At 40.7% G+C, this 14,621-nt stretch overlaps 1 long non-coding RNA gene across 1 annotated transcript in view; it reads right to left on the minus strand.

Annotated features, from left to right (window-relative positions):
- Positions 1-1,013: 1,013 nt before the first annotated feature.
- Positions 1,014-14,621, minus strand: part of LOC115777491 (uncharacterized) — a 54,755-nt gene continuing 41,147 nt past the window's right edge. Inside the window, exon 3 of the long non-coding RNA XR_004019633.1 lies at positions 1,014-1,133. This is a non-coding gene — a long non-coding RNA (uncharacterized LOC115777491). The remainder of the gene's footprint in view (positions 1,134-14,621) is intronic.

Genomic DNA, 14,621 nt, shown 5'->3' on the forward strand with positions numbered 1-14,621 from the left:
TGTTTTTTTTTTTTTTTCCCCCTTTGCCATATCAATATAGTCTTCTGATTCTTTGATATATTAACTTTAAACTGAAGTGTTTTAGATGTCTTCCCTCACAAATAAAAAAATATGCCGTGACATCCACTCATGGGACTTGACTTTGGTGCCCTTTATTGTCCCCCTTTCAAACCCACCGAGTCTATAGATATGAAGTTTCTTTCATATAGGACTATGCTTTTTCTCACTTTGGCTTCTGTGAAGCAAGTGGGTGACCATGCTTTATCTGTGCATCCCTCTTGCCCATGATGGCCTCAAGGTTGTACTACACCAGAATGCCACATATCTACCTAAAGTTATTCCTGCAGCTCATAGCTCTAATGTATTTGAGATTCTGAGTTTTGTGGGGGGCTGCATACATGTCATCACAGGTCATCTACCTTAAAGGCGTGAATAAAGGTGTCTCCAGTCGAGACATACAGGGGCCCATATTATGTGTGTTGTACCTTGTTCCTGTCCTTCAGGAAACATAAATTATTGTTTTATTCTCTATTGGCTTGGGGTATTTCATCCAGGTGAGCTTGGGATCTTGTGCCAACAGATTTTGAGTCACATGCAGTACCATCTGAAAAGCATCCGATTAGCAACAGCTTAATTTTTCAGCATGGCAATGATCCCAAACTGCCAGTACAGTAAAACATGTTAGAAGCTTATTAGAATTGCACAATGAGGGGTGACTTCAGACTTTTGCCCAGCACTGTATTTTATGTGGGAAAATATAAATTAAGCAGAAGAAAAACAGCAAAAAAGAAAAGAAAAGATGCTCCTCCATTTAATTCAATTTAACATATCCTGCATACTGGACACCTTTTGTGGCAAAATTATCAGAGGTTGCTATTCCAGGAAAAGTGACTCAGCATCTTTCTTCTTATGTTTATCTTAAGATATCACACATCTCTAATTTAAGTACTCATGATTATCTGATTGACTGTACAATTTCTTTTGTTTTACAGCTGCCCTTCATATGCATTTACCTGATATTGTCCTCATGTGACAGATTCTCAGTACAGATGAACGCCACATTAATGTCTTCTCTTCTCACAGCCTCTTCCAGTGAGATCTGACTCACTCCCTGCAGAGGGTCCAGGCTTCTCCTTTAGCAAACCATAGCAAAAGAAGCAATAGTAAGAATAGCATTGTCCAAGTTAAGATAATATCTTATAAGGCTAAACAACAAAAATGAAAATATACACTCATTGGCAAATTAACAACTTCACATTGCTAAGCACTAGGCACTTTAATTCACCAACACTACCAGTTTAGCTGAATTCTACAGTAAAGACAGGAAATGTAAGAAAAGATAGCAGGTAATGGACACGTAACTTTTTTATCCGTGTGGTATACTGGCTTCCGCTAACAATTGTTGGGTTTGATTTTTTACTCTATCAACAAAATGATAATTGCAGGAAATAAGAGAAATTAAATAATAAGTAGTGGCTGAATCAAATAATAATTAAATAAATAATTAAATTAGAGAGCAGACAGATACTTGACCAGTAGTCGCCAGGCTGACTATCACAGCCTTTCAGAGTTATGATTATCTTATTAATGGCTTTCCCGGTCTCAGGGAAAAATGTGTTTATCTTATCCTTGTACATATTTTGGCAAAACCCTCAATTAGGTGTACAGTAGGGTGAGTAGATGTCACCGCACCCAGCTGCTAAGTGGAATAAAACTGCCTTGTCATGATTATGGAGATGTAGAGGCAGGAAGGGATGTGTTTCTTTTACAGAGCTTTTATTGCTGACGGAAGAAGTCTGAGCCATAAGGACCTGCCACTGGACGGACCAGTGAGGGAAGGCCAAGTCTAAACCATGCCCCTCCCCATCTATTTTGAACCGATAGTGCTTAAAGATAGTGATAGGGGTGTGCTGGGGTTGAAATTGAGCCTGGGAGCTTGGTTTGGAGAGGCCTTTTATCTGATCGTACAACGGACAAACCACAATTTTAAAATAAGAGAACAGTATGAAAACACTATGTTTGTTCAGCAGCATTAAAACACCTGTGTGTGTGTATGTCTATTATGAAAGCAGGCAGCAAAGAAATCTACCAAACAGACCCATAATAATAATAATAGTAATTTATGACTAAAAGGAGTCACGTGGCGAGGTTGAAGGGAATGGCGGCACAGTAGGAGAGCTCTAAACCCCCCGTCAACATTATTTTAAAACTAAATTGGTAACATCACCTCCCAACATACTACTTAATGCCAGTGATCATTTGAAGCAAGACTGTGCTAGAATATGACAACCAGTCAGAAAAAATGAAGTGTACAGACACATCTACTAACTGTTGCTCCTGGAGAAGATAACCATACTAGCCATGCTAGCCAAGAAGAAGGTCAGAAAACTGATATTAATAGCTTGTTCGCTGAGATTGTCAAAGTCGGAGCAACACTAAATGGTGTTGCTAATGATGTGACTCTGATCAAATCCGATACAACGGAACTGAAGAACTCTGAGTGCAATTCAAACAAGGCTGACGGAGACTGAAAGTCACATCTCCGACGTGGAGGATCAGGCAGCCATACTTGCTAAAAACAGTGACAAACTAATTAAACAAGTGGAGCAGCTCTGGACACGACTAGACGACCAGGAAAACAGGGCTCGTCGAAAGAACATCAGACTGGTAGGACTAAAAGAAGGAAAAGAGACTGAATACGCTCTGTCTGAGTATGTGCAGAAAATACTTTCAGATGGACTAGGGCTGACGGGACGCGAATATGCAATTGAACGATGCCACAGGAGCCTCAGGCCTCGCCCTGGTCCTAATCAACCTCCAAGCATCATATTGGTGAGATTTCTCAGATATACAGCTCGAGAAAAAATACTAGCCATTGCCAAAAAGAAGAAGGGCATAGAGTGGGAGGGCTGCAGGGTATCGTTTCTTGAGGACATGACTAAGGAGCGCTTTGCAAAGTGCAAACTGTTCTTCCCGGTAATGGAAGAGCTGTGGCAATGCAAGGTGAAGCACATGGCTCATCCAGCGACACTGCGATTCACATGGAGAGGAAAGCGGCTATGCTTTGCTGATGCGCAGGAGGCAGATCGTTTTGTCCGAGAGAATATTAGGAATGCGGAGGACGGAATGCGGGATAAATGGAGTGAGTGGAAGAGCAGAGAAATTATTTCATCTGACGGGGGGTGGGGGACACTGGGGTGCTGTCAGGACCCAGACGACGAAGGTGAAAAGGGATCGTCTTCAAAACCCACACGGGCCAGATAAGATGGGACTTCAAGGCCAGCGGGGCCTTTACACTGCTATCTTTATTTTTAGCGCAGTGTGTTATTTTCTGTTATTGTGATATTGTTTTGGGAAGTGTTCTTACAGTGAGTAGACCAGCTGTTAATATTGTAACCTGGAATATAAATGGTTGTCATACACCAATTAAAAGGAAAAAAGTTCTTACCTACCTCAAGTCCCATAACACCGATATTGCCTTCATACAAGTAAAACATTTCGGAAATGAAGTAAAAGCTCTAAAGATGAAGCGAGAGTGGGTTTGGAAAGTGTTTCATAACTCTGTATCCAGCAAAAGCCGTGGAGTTATGATACTTATTATTAAGAAACTTAATTTTATATTGTTACAAGACTATAAAGACAGTGATGGATGGGTAATATGCCTACAAGCACTTATAAATGGTGTAAAGGTTATATTATGCAATATATTTGCCCCCAATAGGGAAGATCCAAATTTTATGACTAAAGTTATTAAAAAATAGGTAATTTTGAAGGTCAGATTGTGATGGGAGGATATTTTAATCAGGTTCCTGATGACTTTATAGACAGGAGTGGAGCAAAGGTATATTCTAATACTAGAAATAAATCTATACCAGCTCTATACCAGATCTATACCAGAATTTAAGATGGCGCCGGTGAGGTCAGCAGCCGTCGTACCTGCTCCTACGCTTTGTTTGTATATATTAGGTTTAGCTCTAATTTTGGACTTTATAATTCCGCCTGCTCTGTGTCATATCACGTATGACAGACAGACTCTTTTTAATATCAGAATACAGCACTCTGGCTGTATTCTGACACCTTTTTCTCCCGACCCGACTTGGCCTCGGGAGATACTGCGTTTCCAGTGGGCCAGCTCAAACAAAGGACGGACCAGGTCACGGACAAGGCCCCGAGGGAAAAGAGCCGGCGTAAGAGAGAGGCTGAGGCGCAGAGCGCACCAAACGCCACTGCCGAGCATCCTGTTGGCTAATGTCCAGTCACTGGATAACAAGCTGGACGAACTCAGGGCCAGGATACAGTTTCAGAGGGACATAAGGGACTGCAACATCATCTGTCTCACGGAGACATGGCTGACCCCCCTCATACCGGACCACGCCGTACAGCCGTCGGAGTTCTTCAGTGTTCATTGCACGGACAGAACGAGTGAGTCTGGAAAATCAAGAGGAGGAGGTGTGTGCCTAATGATTAATAACAACTGGTGTGACAGTAGGAATGTTGTCCTTCTGAAACAATCATGTTCACCTAACCTGGAGCTCCTAACCCTGAAATGCCGTCCCCACTACCTGCCCCCGCGAGTTCACTTCGGTCATCTTCAGCGCCGTCTATATTCCACCTCAGGCGGACACAAACACTACACTATCCGAGCTACATGAGGCGATTTCCACCTATCAGGCTAACCAGCGTGATGCGGCTCTCATCGTAGCCGGGGACTTTAACAGTGCAAACTTGAAAAAGGTAATACCGGAATTGATTCAACACATCGACTGCCCCACCAGAGGAGAGAGGACCCTAGACCACTGCTATTCTCCATTCAAAGATGGCTACAAAGCAAAGCCTCTTCCGCCTTTTGGGAAGTCTGACCACACCTCTGTTCTTCTCATGCCGAAATACAAACAACGGCTCAGGCAGGAACCCCCTGCTGTGAGAGAAGTGACACGGTGGTCTGATCAAACAGAGGCCGCTCTGCAGGGTGCGTTGGATTCAACCGACTGGGACATGTTTCGCAGCAGCGCGGGCGGAGACATCGAGGAGTTTACGGAAACTGTTGTGGGATTTATTGGGAAAGTTGTTGAAGACACTTCACTTAGGAGGACCATCAGGACTTTTCCCAACCAGAAGCCGTGGGTGGATAAATCTGTCCGCGACGCCCTGAGGTCCCGCACCGTTGCCTACAACTCCGGCCTCGCCTCTGGGAACATGGAGGACTACAAGGTTGCATCATACAACGTCCGCAGAGCGGTGAAAGAGGCTAAACATCGCTACGGCCGCAGACTGGAACAGCAACTACAACAGTCTGACCCCAGGGGACTGTGGCAGGGACTACGCACCATCACGGACTACAAAGCACCACACACACCCGGTGAGTGCCGACGCTTCTCTGGCTGATGAACTCAACATCTTCTTTGCGCGCTTTGAGTCGGGAAGCCGACAGCCCGCTGCGCTCCCGGCCGGAGGGGCGGAGACACTCACTGTGACGGAGCGCGACGTGAGGAGGGCGTTTAGACGTGTAAACACCAGGAAAGCGGCTGGACCAGACGGTATTAGTGGACGTGTCCTTAAGACCTGCGCTGACCAGCTGGCACCTGTGTTTACACTGATATTCAACCTCTCACTGAAACTGTGTGTGATTCCCACCTGCTTTAAAAAGTCCATTATAGTCCCTGTCTCAAAGAAACCACACCCCAGCAGCCCCAATGACTTCAGGCCCATAGCACTCACCTCTGTGGTGATGAAGTGTTTTGAGAGACTCATCAAGACATTCATCACCTCCTCACTGCCCACCACCCTCGACCCACTACAGTTTGCATACCGGCCAGACAGATCCACAGATGACGCCATATCCTTCCTCCTCCACAAGACCCTTTCACACATAGACACTGGTAAGGGGAACTATGTGAGAGTGCTGTTTGTAGATTACAGCTCAGCATTCAACACCATAGTTCCCTCCAGGCTGGTCTCTAAGCTGCTGGACCTGGGCCTGGGCCCATCCCTGTGCAGGTGGGTTCACAGCTTCCTGACCAGCAGACCACAGGTGGTACGAGTGGGTCACCTCACCTCATCCTCCCTCACCCTCAACACTGGATCCCCCCAAGGCTGTGTACTCAGCCCTCTGCTGTACTCACTGTACACCCATGACTGCGAGGCCACGTCAGAGTCCAACGTCATCATCAAGTTTGCTGACGACACTGCTGTTGTGGGAATAATCTCTCACAATGAGGAGACAGCCTACAGGAGAGAGGTCTCCCGCCTGGAGAACTGGTGCCAGGAGAACCACCTCCTGCTCAACGTCAGCAAAACAAAGGAACTGATCGTGGACTTCAGCAGGAAGCAGGAGAGGGACTACCATCCACTTGTCATCAGTGGTGCTGAGGTGGAAAGAGCGGACACTTTCAAATACCTGGGAGTGACCATCTCACAGGACCTGTCCTGGACTCATCACATTAACATCACTGTGAAGAAGGCCAGACAGCGTCTCTACCTCCTCAGGCGGCTGAGAGACTTCAAGCTCCCACTCAAGGTGCTCAGGAACTTTTACACCTGCACCATCGAGAGCATCATGCGTGGGAGCATCACCACCTGGATGGGAAACTGCACCAAGCAGGACTTCATGGCCCTAAAAAGGGTGGTCCGTTCAGCTGAACGGACCATCAGAACCACCCTCCCCAACCTGCAGGACATTTACACCAAGCAGTGCAGGCTGAGGGCCATGAAGATCCTAAAACAGCCCAGCCACCCCGGACACTCTCTCTTCTCCCTGCTCCCATCAGGCCGGCGTTACCGCTGCCTGAGGGCTAAGACTGAAAGGTTGAAGAAGAGTTTTTACCCACAAGCCATCCGTCTGCTCAACTCTGAGCCCTAACTGGACCATTATTGCACAATGTAAATATTATAATTTAAAAAGTGTGTATAGTGTATAGTATATAGAGTATAGTGTATAGTGTGAATTACTTTTTTTTATTTTTATTCTTCTTATTTATATGTGTGTGTATATATGGTTGCAGGTACAAAATACATTTCACTGTGCATTGTACTGTGTATAACTGTGCATGTGACAAATAAACACTATCTTATCTTATCTTATCTTATTAAAGGAGGAAATTGAGTTAGTTGACATCTGGAGACTAATACACCCTTTGGAAAGGGAATATACATTTTACTCACACTCCCATTAAAAGTTACTCCTGAATTGATTATTTTCTCATTTCTGTGATAAGCATTAATTTAGTTGTGGATTGCAAAATAGGTGTAATAGCCTTAACAGACCATGCACCAGTGGAGTTACACATGGATTTACAAGTTGAAAAAAATTGTCAAGGCAGATGGAGACTCAACTCAAATATACTGCAGGATGAGCAATTTGTGGCAACATTAAAAGATGAAATAATTTTTTTCTTAAATGTTAATATTGGAACTACGGATCAGTTGGGCACTGTGTGGGAGGCTTTAAAGGCTTTTGTTAGAGGTAAATATTTGGCTTATAGTTCTAAAAAAGTAAAACGAGAGAGAAAATATTTACTCTGGAAAAGCAGATAAACGATTTGGAAAAACAGCTGGTAGAAAACTATGAGAGTAGGTTTAGGAGAATATGTCAACTAAAATTTAATCTCCATGAAATTTATAATAAAAAGGCAGCATACGCTCTGTTTAGACTTAGAACAAATTATTATGAAAATGGAGAAAAAACAGGACGGTTATTGGCTGGACAACTTAAGTGACTGGAGAACCAGAGGGTGATTAGAGCAATTAAAAAAGATGATAAGCTAATGACATCTTCTTCTGATATTAATACAGTTTTCAAAATGTTTTATGAGGATCTTGATACATCTGAAAATGTATCTAGTGCAGAAGAGTCCTTTTTTGATAAAATAAGCATACCAAAAATCTCTCAGGAAGAAAAAAATAGATTGGAGGCACCTATAACAGAAGCTGAAATTAGAAAAGCTGTTACCAGTATGAAAACTGCAAAGTCACCTGGTATCGATGGCTTTACAGCTGAATTCTATCATAAGTTTGTGGACATACTTGCTCCAGTTTTAACTAAAGTGTATCAAGAAGCCTTTCAATATGGTACGCTCCCTGAAAGTTTTAACCAAACTATAATAACGCTCCTACCAAAGGGTGACAAAGATTCGACAGATCCAGTTAACTATAGATCTATGAGTTTGATAAATGTGGATTGTAAAGTCCTGTCAAAAATTTTAGCTACAAGATTAGAAACGGTGTTGCCACAGATTATTCATAAGGATCGGGTGGGGTTTATTAAGCATTGGTCATCAGCTGATAACAGGAGAAGACTTCTACACCTCTTGTGGGAGGTGTAGAAGTCTTCACTTCTACACTTCTTCTTCACTTCCAGGGTTCATATTATTTCTATTATCTGTGGAGTGGAGCTTCCTATTTACTGCTTTGTCAAAATTTAGACTTGGTGACAATTTTTATAGGAGGATAAGGACACTGTATTCTGGACCAAAAGCTGCTGTTTTTACTAATGCAGTGCTGTCTCAGATTTTCAATATTTCTAGATCTGACCATCAGGGTTGTAATCTTAGCCCACTTTTGTTCACTATTTTCTTAGAACCTTTAGCTATTAAGATTAGGGAGGATTCCAGAATCAGAGGTTTGACTACAGGGGGGAGGAAACACAAATTATTATATGCAGATGATATTTTGGTGCTGTGTCAAGATCTGGCTAACTCTATAACAACATTGTTGGAAGTCAATGAAGATTTCTCCAGGTTATGAAATCAATTTGCATAAGTCAGAGGCAATGCCAGTCTCCCAGAACTGCAATGCTAATTCAATATCAGCCTTCAATTTTAAATGGTTACAAAAAGGGTTGAAATATCTAGGAATAGTACTTAATTCAAATATTGATGAAATTATGCTGGACAACATGGAAAATTTGCTTATCAAAATCAAAATTAATTTGGATAATTGGAGTAAGTTGCATTTGACACTATGGGGCAAGATAAATATAATAAAGATGACTGTAGCTCCTTTGATTAATTATTATACTGGAATGATACCAATTTGTATCCCCTCACAAATTCTTTTAAAGATACAATAATATGAGAAAACATTTTCTTTGGAAAGGCGGCAGATCCTGTATTAGTATTAGTAGGTTGTGTCAACCGAGAAATGGACTAGCACTACCCAACATAGAACATTACAGTATCTCATTTGAAATTTCTAAGCTATGTAAACATTGGGCAGAGACAAAAGCAGACTTAGACTGGGTTTTAATTGAGCAAGAACTTACCTCCCCATTCACCCCTATTGAGGTATTAACCCAAAAACTAGAACACAATAGGAACATGCTGGATAATCCTATTTTGATATTTTCAAAGAAGGTATGGCAAGAGGTACACAAAAAGTATAATATTTCCCCATATCTCCAAAGATATTCTTCCCTGTGGCACAATCCAAAAATCAGAATTGGCAAACAAGCAATTTATTGGCCACAATGGTTAAAAAAAGATATAAGAATAATTGGTAATTTATATGAAGAGGACACATTTATGTCATATAAGGGTTTTATAGGAAAGTTTAAGCTGGAGGGAAGCAGTCACTTTTGGAGATATTTACAAATTAGAGATTGTATAAAAGACAGAATAAACTCCCCTCAAGAGAAAAACCCGATAGAGTGTTTTTTGGGATCGCCATCTATTCTTAACAAGGCATCAAGATGGTACAATGTGTGCCCATGGGTCAAAAATACTATGTGTAAAAGTCTCAAAAAATATGGGAAAGAGATCTTGATTGCACATTTGATGAAAAAACATAGGACTCAATTATTTCTGAGTCCTATGTTGAGTAGAAAAGTGCTATATAAGAACTAGTCCATTTACCATTTACCATCTTCATTCCTATGTCTACAACACTGTAGCTGTGTGAACTACCTTACAGACTGAAGCATCTTGTGGTGCAATTATTAGCTTATAATTTATAAATGTGTTCTTGTCCCTCACTTTTTTTTTGTTTTGTTTTTTTTGTTTTGTTTTTTTGTTTTGTTTTTTTTTATTTGTGTTCTGTTTGTTGTCTTGATTTATGTTAATGTTTCAAAATTTAATAAAAACTTTAATAAAAAAAATATACATATAATAAATTATTATTATTATATTTTTAAGCTGCAGCAGGATGCAGAGTGGAGCCACTGAGAGTGAACAGTGAGCAGCAAAGGGGGGAAAAAGACCTGCAACTCACCTCGGGATCTTATCTTCATAAGGTAAGCAGAAACCTGTTGTTTAAATAACCGAATTCTGCAGAATTGAGTGTTAAATTTTGTGAGTGAGGAGGAGGTAAGGTTACGAGAGACTACATTTTAGAGAATCTGTTAAATAAACTGTTTATAACTTATTCAATATTGAAGCATCAGAAGAAGGGATAAATATTAAGCATTAAAATAGTGGGTGAAGAGTAAAAGGACGTCAAGACTACTAGCGATGAAGGTATAAGGAAGTCGAGATAAGGAGTTCGAGATATACCTGAAACATAAAACTGCACCTCAGCATTTAGACTGTTGAAAAGAAATTTATTTATTAAAACCATGGAGAGTGTGCAAGTGGCGGAATGAAAAGTTATTTTACTTAGAAATAATTCCTAAAAGCTGGTGCACATTAAAGAATAGTTGTGTGAGAATATCAGATGAAAGATGGCGAATGGTGATGCTTTATAGACTTGGGACTGCCAATCTTTATGTCAAAGCCTTCACAGTGGCTTTGTAACCAGATGAAAGACATTAAAATGATGGCATTTTGCTGAATAGACTTAAAGCTGTGTGTGTCTTAGACAAAACAAGTATTGAGCATTATAAATCTTTTTGTTAAGCTTTCATGATATACGCTGGCAGGAAAAAACTATTACAAAGTGTTTTTTCTGAACAAAATACAGACTAAAATACAGAAGGAAATTGTTAGAAAATGTGTTTTAGTAGACGGTTGCAACTAAAAGTATAAATGATTGAGGCCTGTGAATGATTTAAGTTGGTGGATTAAGTGGTGATAAGCTGTACAGACTGCCAGCACCTCTAATTCATCTGTGAGTGTGTGTGAACAAGAAGGCTGATACTGCAGTAAATCAAAAAGAGGATGAAATCCTCAAAGTACCCGTATAAAGATCAAAGGACAAATATTAAGGATGTAGTAAATAAAAACAAATGGGACACATCCGTTAAATTAATTAAGTAAAGTTGAAGTTTGGATAAATCCTTTGTTTGATTTATACATCTGAGAACAAAAGGTCAGAAATCCAGGAAACAATTCCAAAACTGGATCATATAGGAAAGGAAAAAGAAACAACTGTATATACTAATAAGAATACAAACTAAGAGAAACTGATGCACAGTGGCTTGCAAAAGTATTCATACCCCTTGAACTTTTCCATATATTGTCACATTACAACCACAAACATAAATATATTTCACTGGAATTTAATGTGAAAGACCAACACAAAGTGGTATACAATTGTAAAGTGGAAAGAAAATTATACATGATCCAAAAAATTTTTTACAAATAAAAAACTGAAAAGCAGGGTTATTATAGTTAACAAAAACGAACGAAATAACGAAAACTGAAATTGAAAAAACATTGTCGTTAACTGAAATAAATAAAAACTATAATTAAAAGGAAAAAATGATAACTAATTAAAACTGAATTGTGAGTTTACAAAACTAACTAAAACTAACTGAAATTATCGATAAACTGACTTTCATTTACTTGTTTGTTTTTTTTCTTTTTTAAGCCTTGTGGATTGATATGAAATCATTTTTTCCGCTCTCCGAGTTTAAGCTGGGAGCGCCATAGGACAACTGTGTGAGTGCGAATGTGCGTGCGCTCACCGCGCTGTAATGGCTGCGGTCTGCCGAGAAAGCGGCAGAGTCCCGTATGGAGGTTCTTTGAGTACAAGAGCACAGATAGAATCGAAAGTCTTGTTGTGGATGATGAAAAATGTGCGGAACACTTCTCAGTCAGGAAAAACCAGCAACATCAAAGTCCACCTCAAACTGTTGCGTCCTTGTGCGTTTCCGGCTACTTTATCAGTGAGAATATAACAATCAGGAATAATAATCAAAGCATCAATATAAGGACTCACAACTGTCAGCAAATTCCTGGTAGGAGACTGTTGAAACTATCAGGATGGACGTGAAGGAATGAAGAAAGTGAAAAAAAAGAGGGACAAATATGTTTGCAGCCAAAAAACTGAGCACAAAGAGCGAAGACCAAAAAAGAAGTCCCAGCCTGCACCGCATATAAAACACCTGCACACAACCACAAGGTAATTAACACACACACCAGCTACACAAGCATAAATGTGGACATGAGGTCGGACACTTCCGTAGGTTGTGTACAGAGGCCGCAAAGACCCTGCAAGTTTAATTAGCAGCATCTAACCAAGCTAGCTCCAAAAGAGAAGCAGCTTCAGGTGGTGAGAACATCAGGATGCAGCTGGATTTGAGCTTTGACTCCTTCAAAGAGTTTGTTTTTGTCAAACACCACATGTAGGTGCTGTTAATCTACTGCACTGATGCTGAAGTTTATTGTGGAGTTTATTGTAGAATTTATTGAGTTTGGGAGTTCATGTTTTTCTTTGTTTCTCCCTGTTGATGTTCATGTGTGTCCTTAATATTACACACATTTAGCATGTCTTGTAAACTGTTGGGTGTTGAATATATTTCTTTAAACGGTATCTTTTGTGAAGTTTTCATTACACAATAGTCACTTTTGCGCCTTGAGTCTTGCACCTGATCAGGTATGAAAATACTAATACTGAAACTAACTGAAACTAACTAAAACTAAGCATGAAACCAAAAATAAAAACTAAAAAAAACGAGAAAAACCACTCTGAAAACTAATTAAAACTAACTGAATTAGAGAAAAAAAAGTAAAAACTAACTAAAACTAAACTATAATGTAAAATCCAAAACTATTATAACCCTGCTGAAAAGTGTGGTGTGCAAAAGTATTGAGCCCCCCTCAGTCAATACTTTGTGGAACCACGTTTTGCTGCAGTTACAGCTGCAAGTCTTTTAGGGTATGTCTTCACCAGCTTTGCACATCTAATGACTGAAATATTTGCCCATTCTTCTTTGCAAAACAGCTCAAGCTCAGTCAGATTAGATGGAGAGCATTTGTGAACAGCAGTTTTCAGATATTGCCACAAATTCTGGATTGGGTTTAGGTCTGGACTTTGACTGGGCCGTTCTAACACATGAATATGTTTGGTTTGAAACCATTCCATTGTAGCCCTGGCTTTATGTTTAGGGTCGTTGTCCTGCTGGAAGGTGAACCTCCGCCCCAGTCTCAAGTCTTTTGCAGACTCCAACAGGTTTTCTTCCAAGATTGTCCTGTATTTGGCTCCATCCATCAACTCTGACCAACTTCCCTGTCCGTGCTGAAGAGACGCAGCCCCAGAGCATGATGCTGCCACCACCATATTTGACAGTGGGGATGGTGTGTTCAGAGTGATGTGCAGTGTTAATTCTCCATCACACACAGTGTTTTGCATTTTAGCCAAAATGTTCAATTTTGGTCTCATCTGACCAAAGCACCTTGTTCCACATGTTTGCTATGTCCCCAACATGGCTTCTGGCAAACTGCAAACTGTACTTTTTGTGGTTTTCTTGTAACAATGGCTTTCTTCTTGCCACTCTTCCATAAAGACCACATTTGTGTATTGCACGACTAATAGCTGTTGTTTGATCCCACAGGTTTTTACCTCTGTGACAGCTACTCCGTTTTATAGGGTCCAGGCCACAGGTCAGCGGGGTATTACCCTCTCCTGAAACTCTGTGACACTACTTAAGCTGTGGTGGGGTGACTCGCCTGGCTTCTAACCACTGATAATCCTAACATCTGCCCCGCTTCCTCTATATTCCGATGCTGCCGATCAGGAAGGCTCACACAGTCGACCCCGAAATATAGTCCAAATTAGTTATAGTGGCTCACCCCTCGATCAGTGCACTTGGAACCGAGCCAGGTTCTATTTATCGGCTCGGACAGTGAGCCCAAGGGACATAAGTAAGGTTGAAGTAGACACTTGGAGACTAGTGTGACCAAAACAGAATCTAGATGTTAGAGCTTAACTTGCCTAGCGTATTACTGTTGCATGGACATAGATGTACAGTTAATAGGGAAAATAATTCTCAAGAGAATTATACTGACTTTTTAGAGTCAAATTTTATTATGCAGGTTTCAGCTCAAGCAGTTTGCAATTAGCTCAAAATCAATTCTCAATCAATTCTCAACATGCAATAATCAATTCAAAATTCAGATCTCAAAATCAATATAAATCAATCACTTAATCTTAGACAAAGTGGATACTTATGAGCTGGGTTGTTGAGGAGGGGGTTTGAAATGTTTTTGAAAAGACTGACTTCAAGTGAGTCACTCGGCCGAAGCGACCACACCCAATGTCCAGTCCAGTTCTGCCTCAGTGAAGTGGGTAAAAAAGGATAAGTCCAAAAAGGAAGGTGTTGGTTTCCTCCTGTTAACTGTCCTCTTTTATAATCCTTACTGTTGTGTAGATATCCTCCTTGAAATCCAGGAGATAGAAATCTAACAGCTTAGGTACTTCCAATCTTCATCTGAAAAAGCAGGGAGGATGCACTCAAAACCACTCTAAGT

The sequence above is a fragment of the Archocentrus centrarchus genome, unplaced genomic scaffold (assembly GCF_007364275.1).
Source record: "Archocentrus centrarchus isolate MPI-CPG fArcCen1 unplaced genomic scaffold, fArcCen1 scaffold_54_ctg1, whole genome shotgun sequence".
NCBI classification, from domain to species: Eukaryota; Metazoa; Chordata; class Actinopteri; order Cichliformes; family Cichlidae; genus Archocentrus; species Archocentrus centrarchus.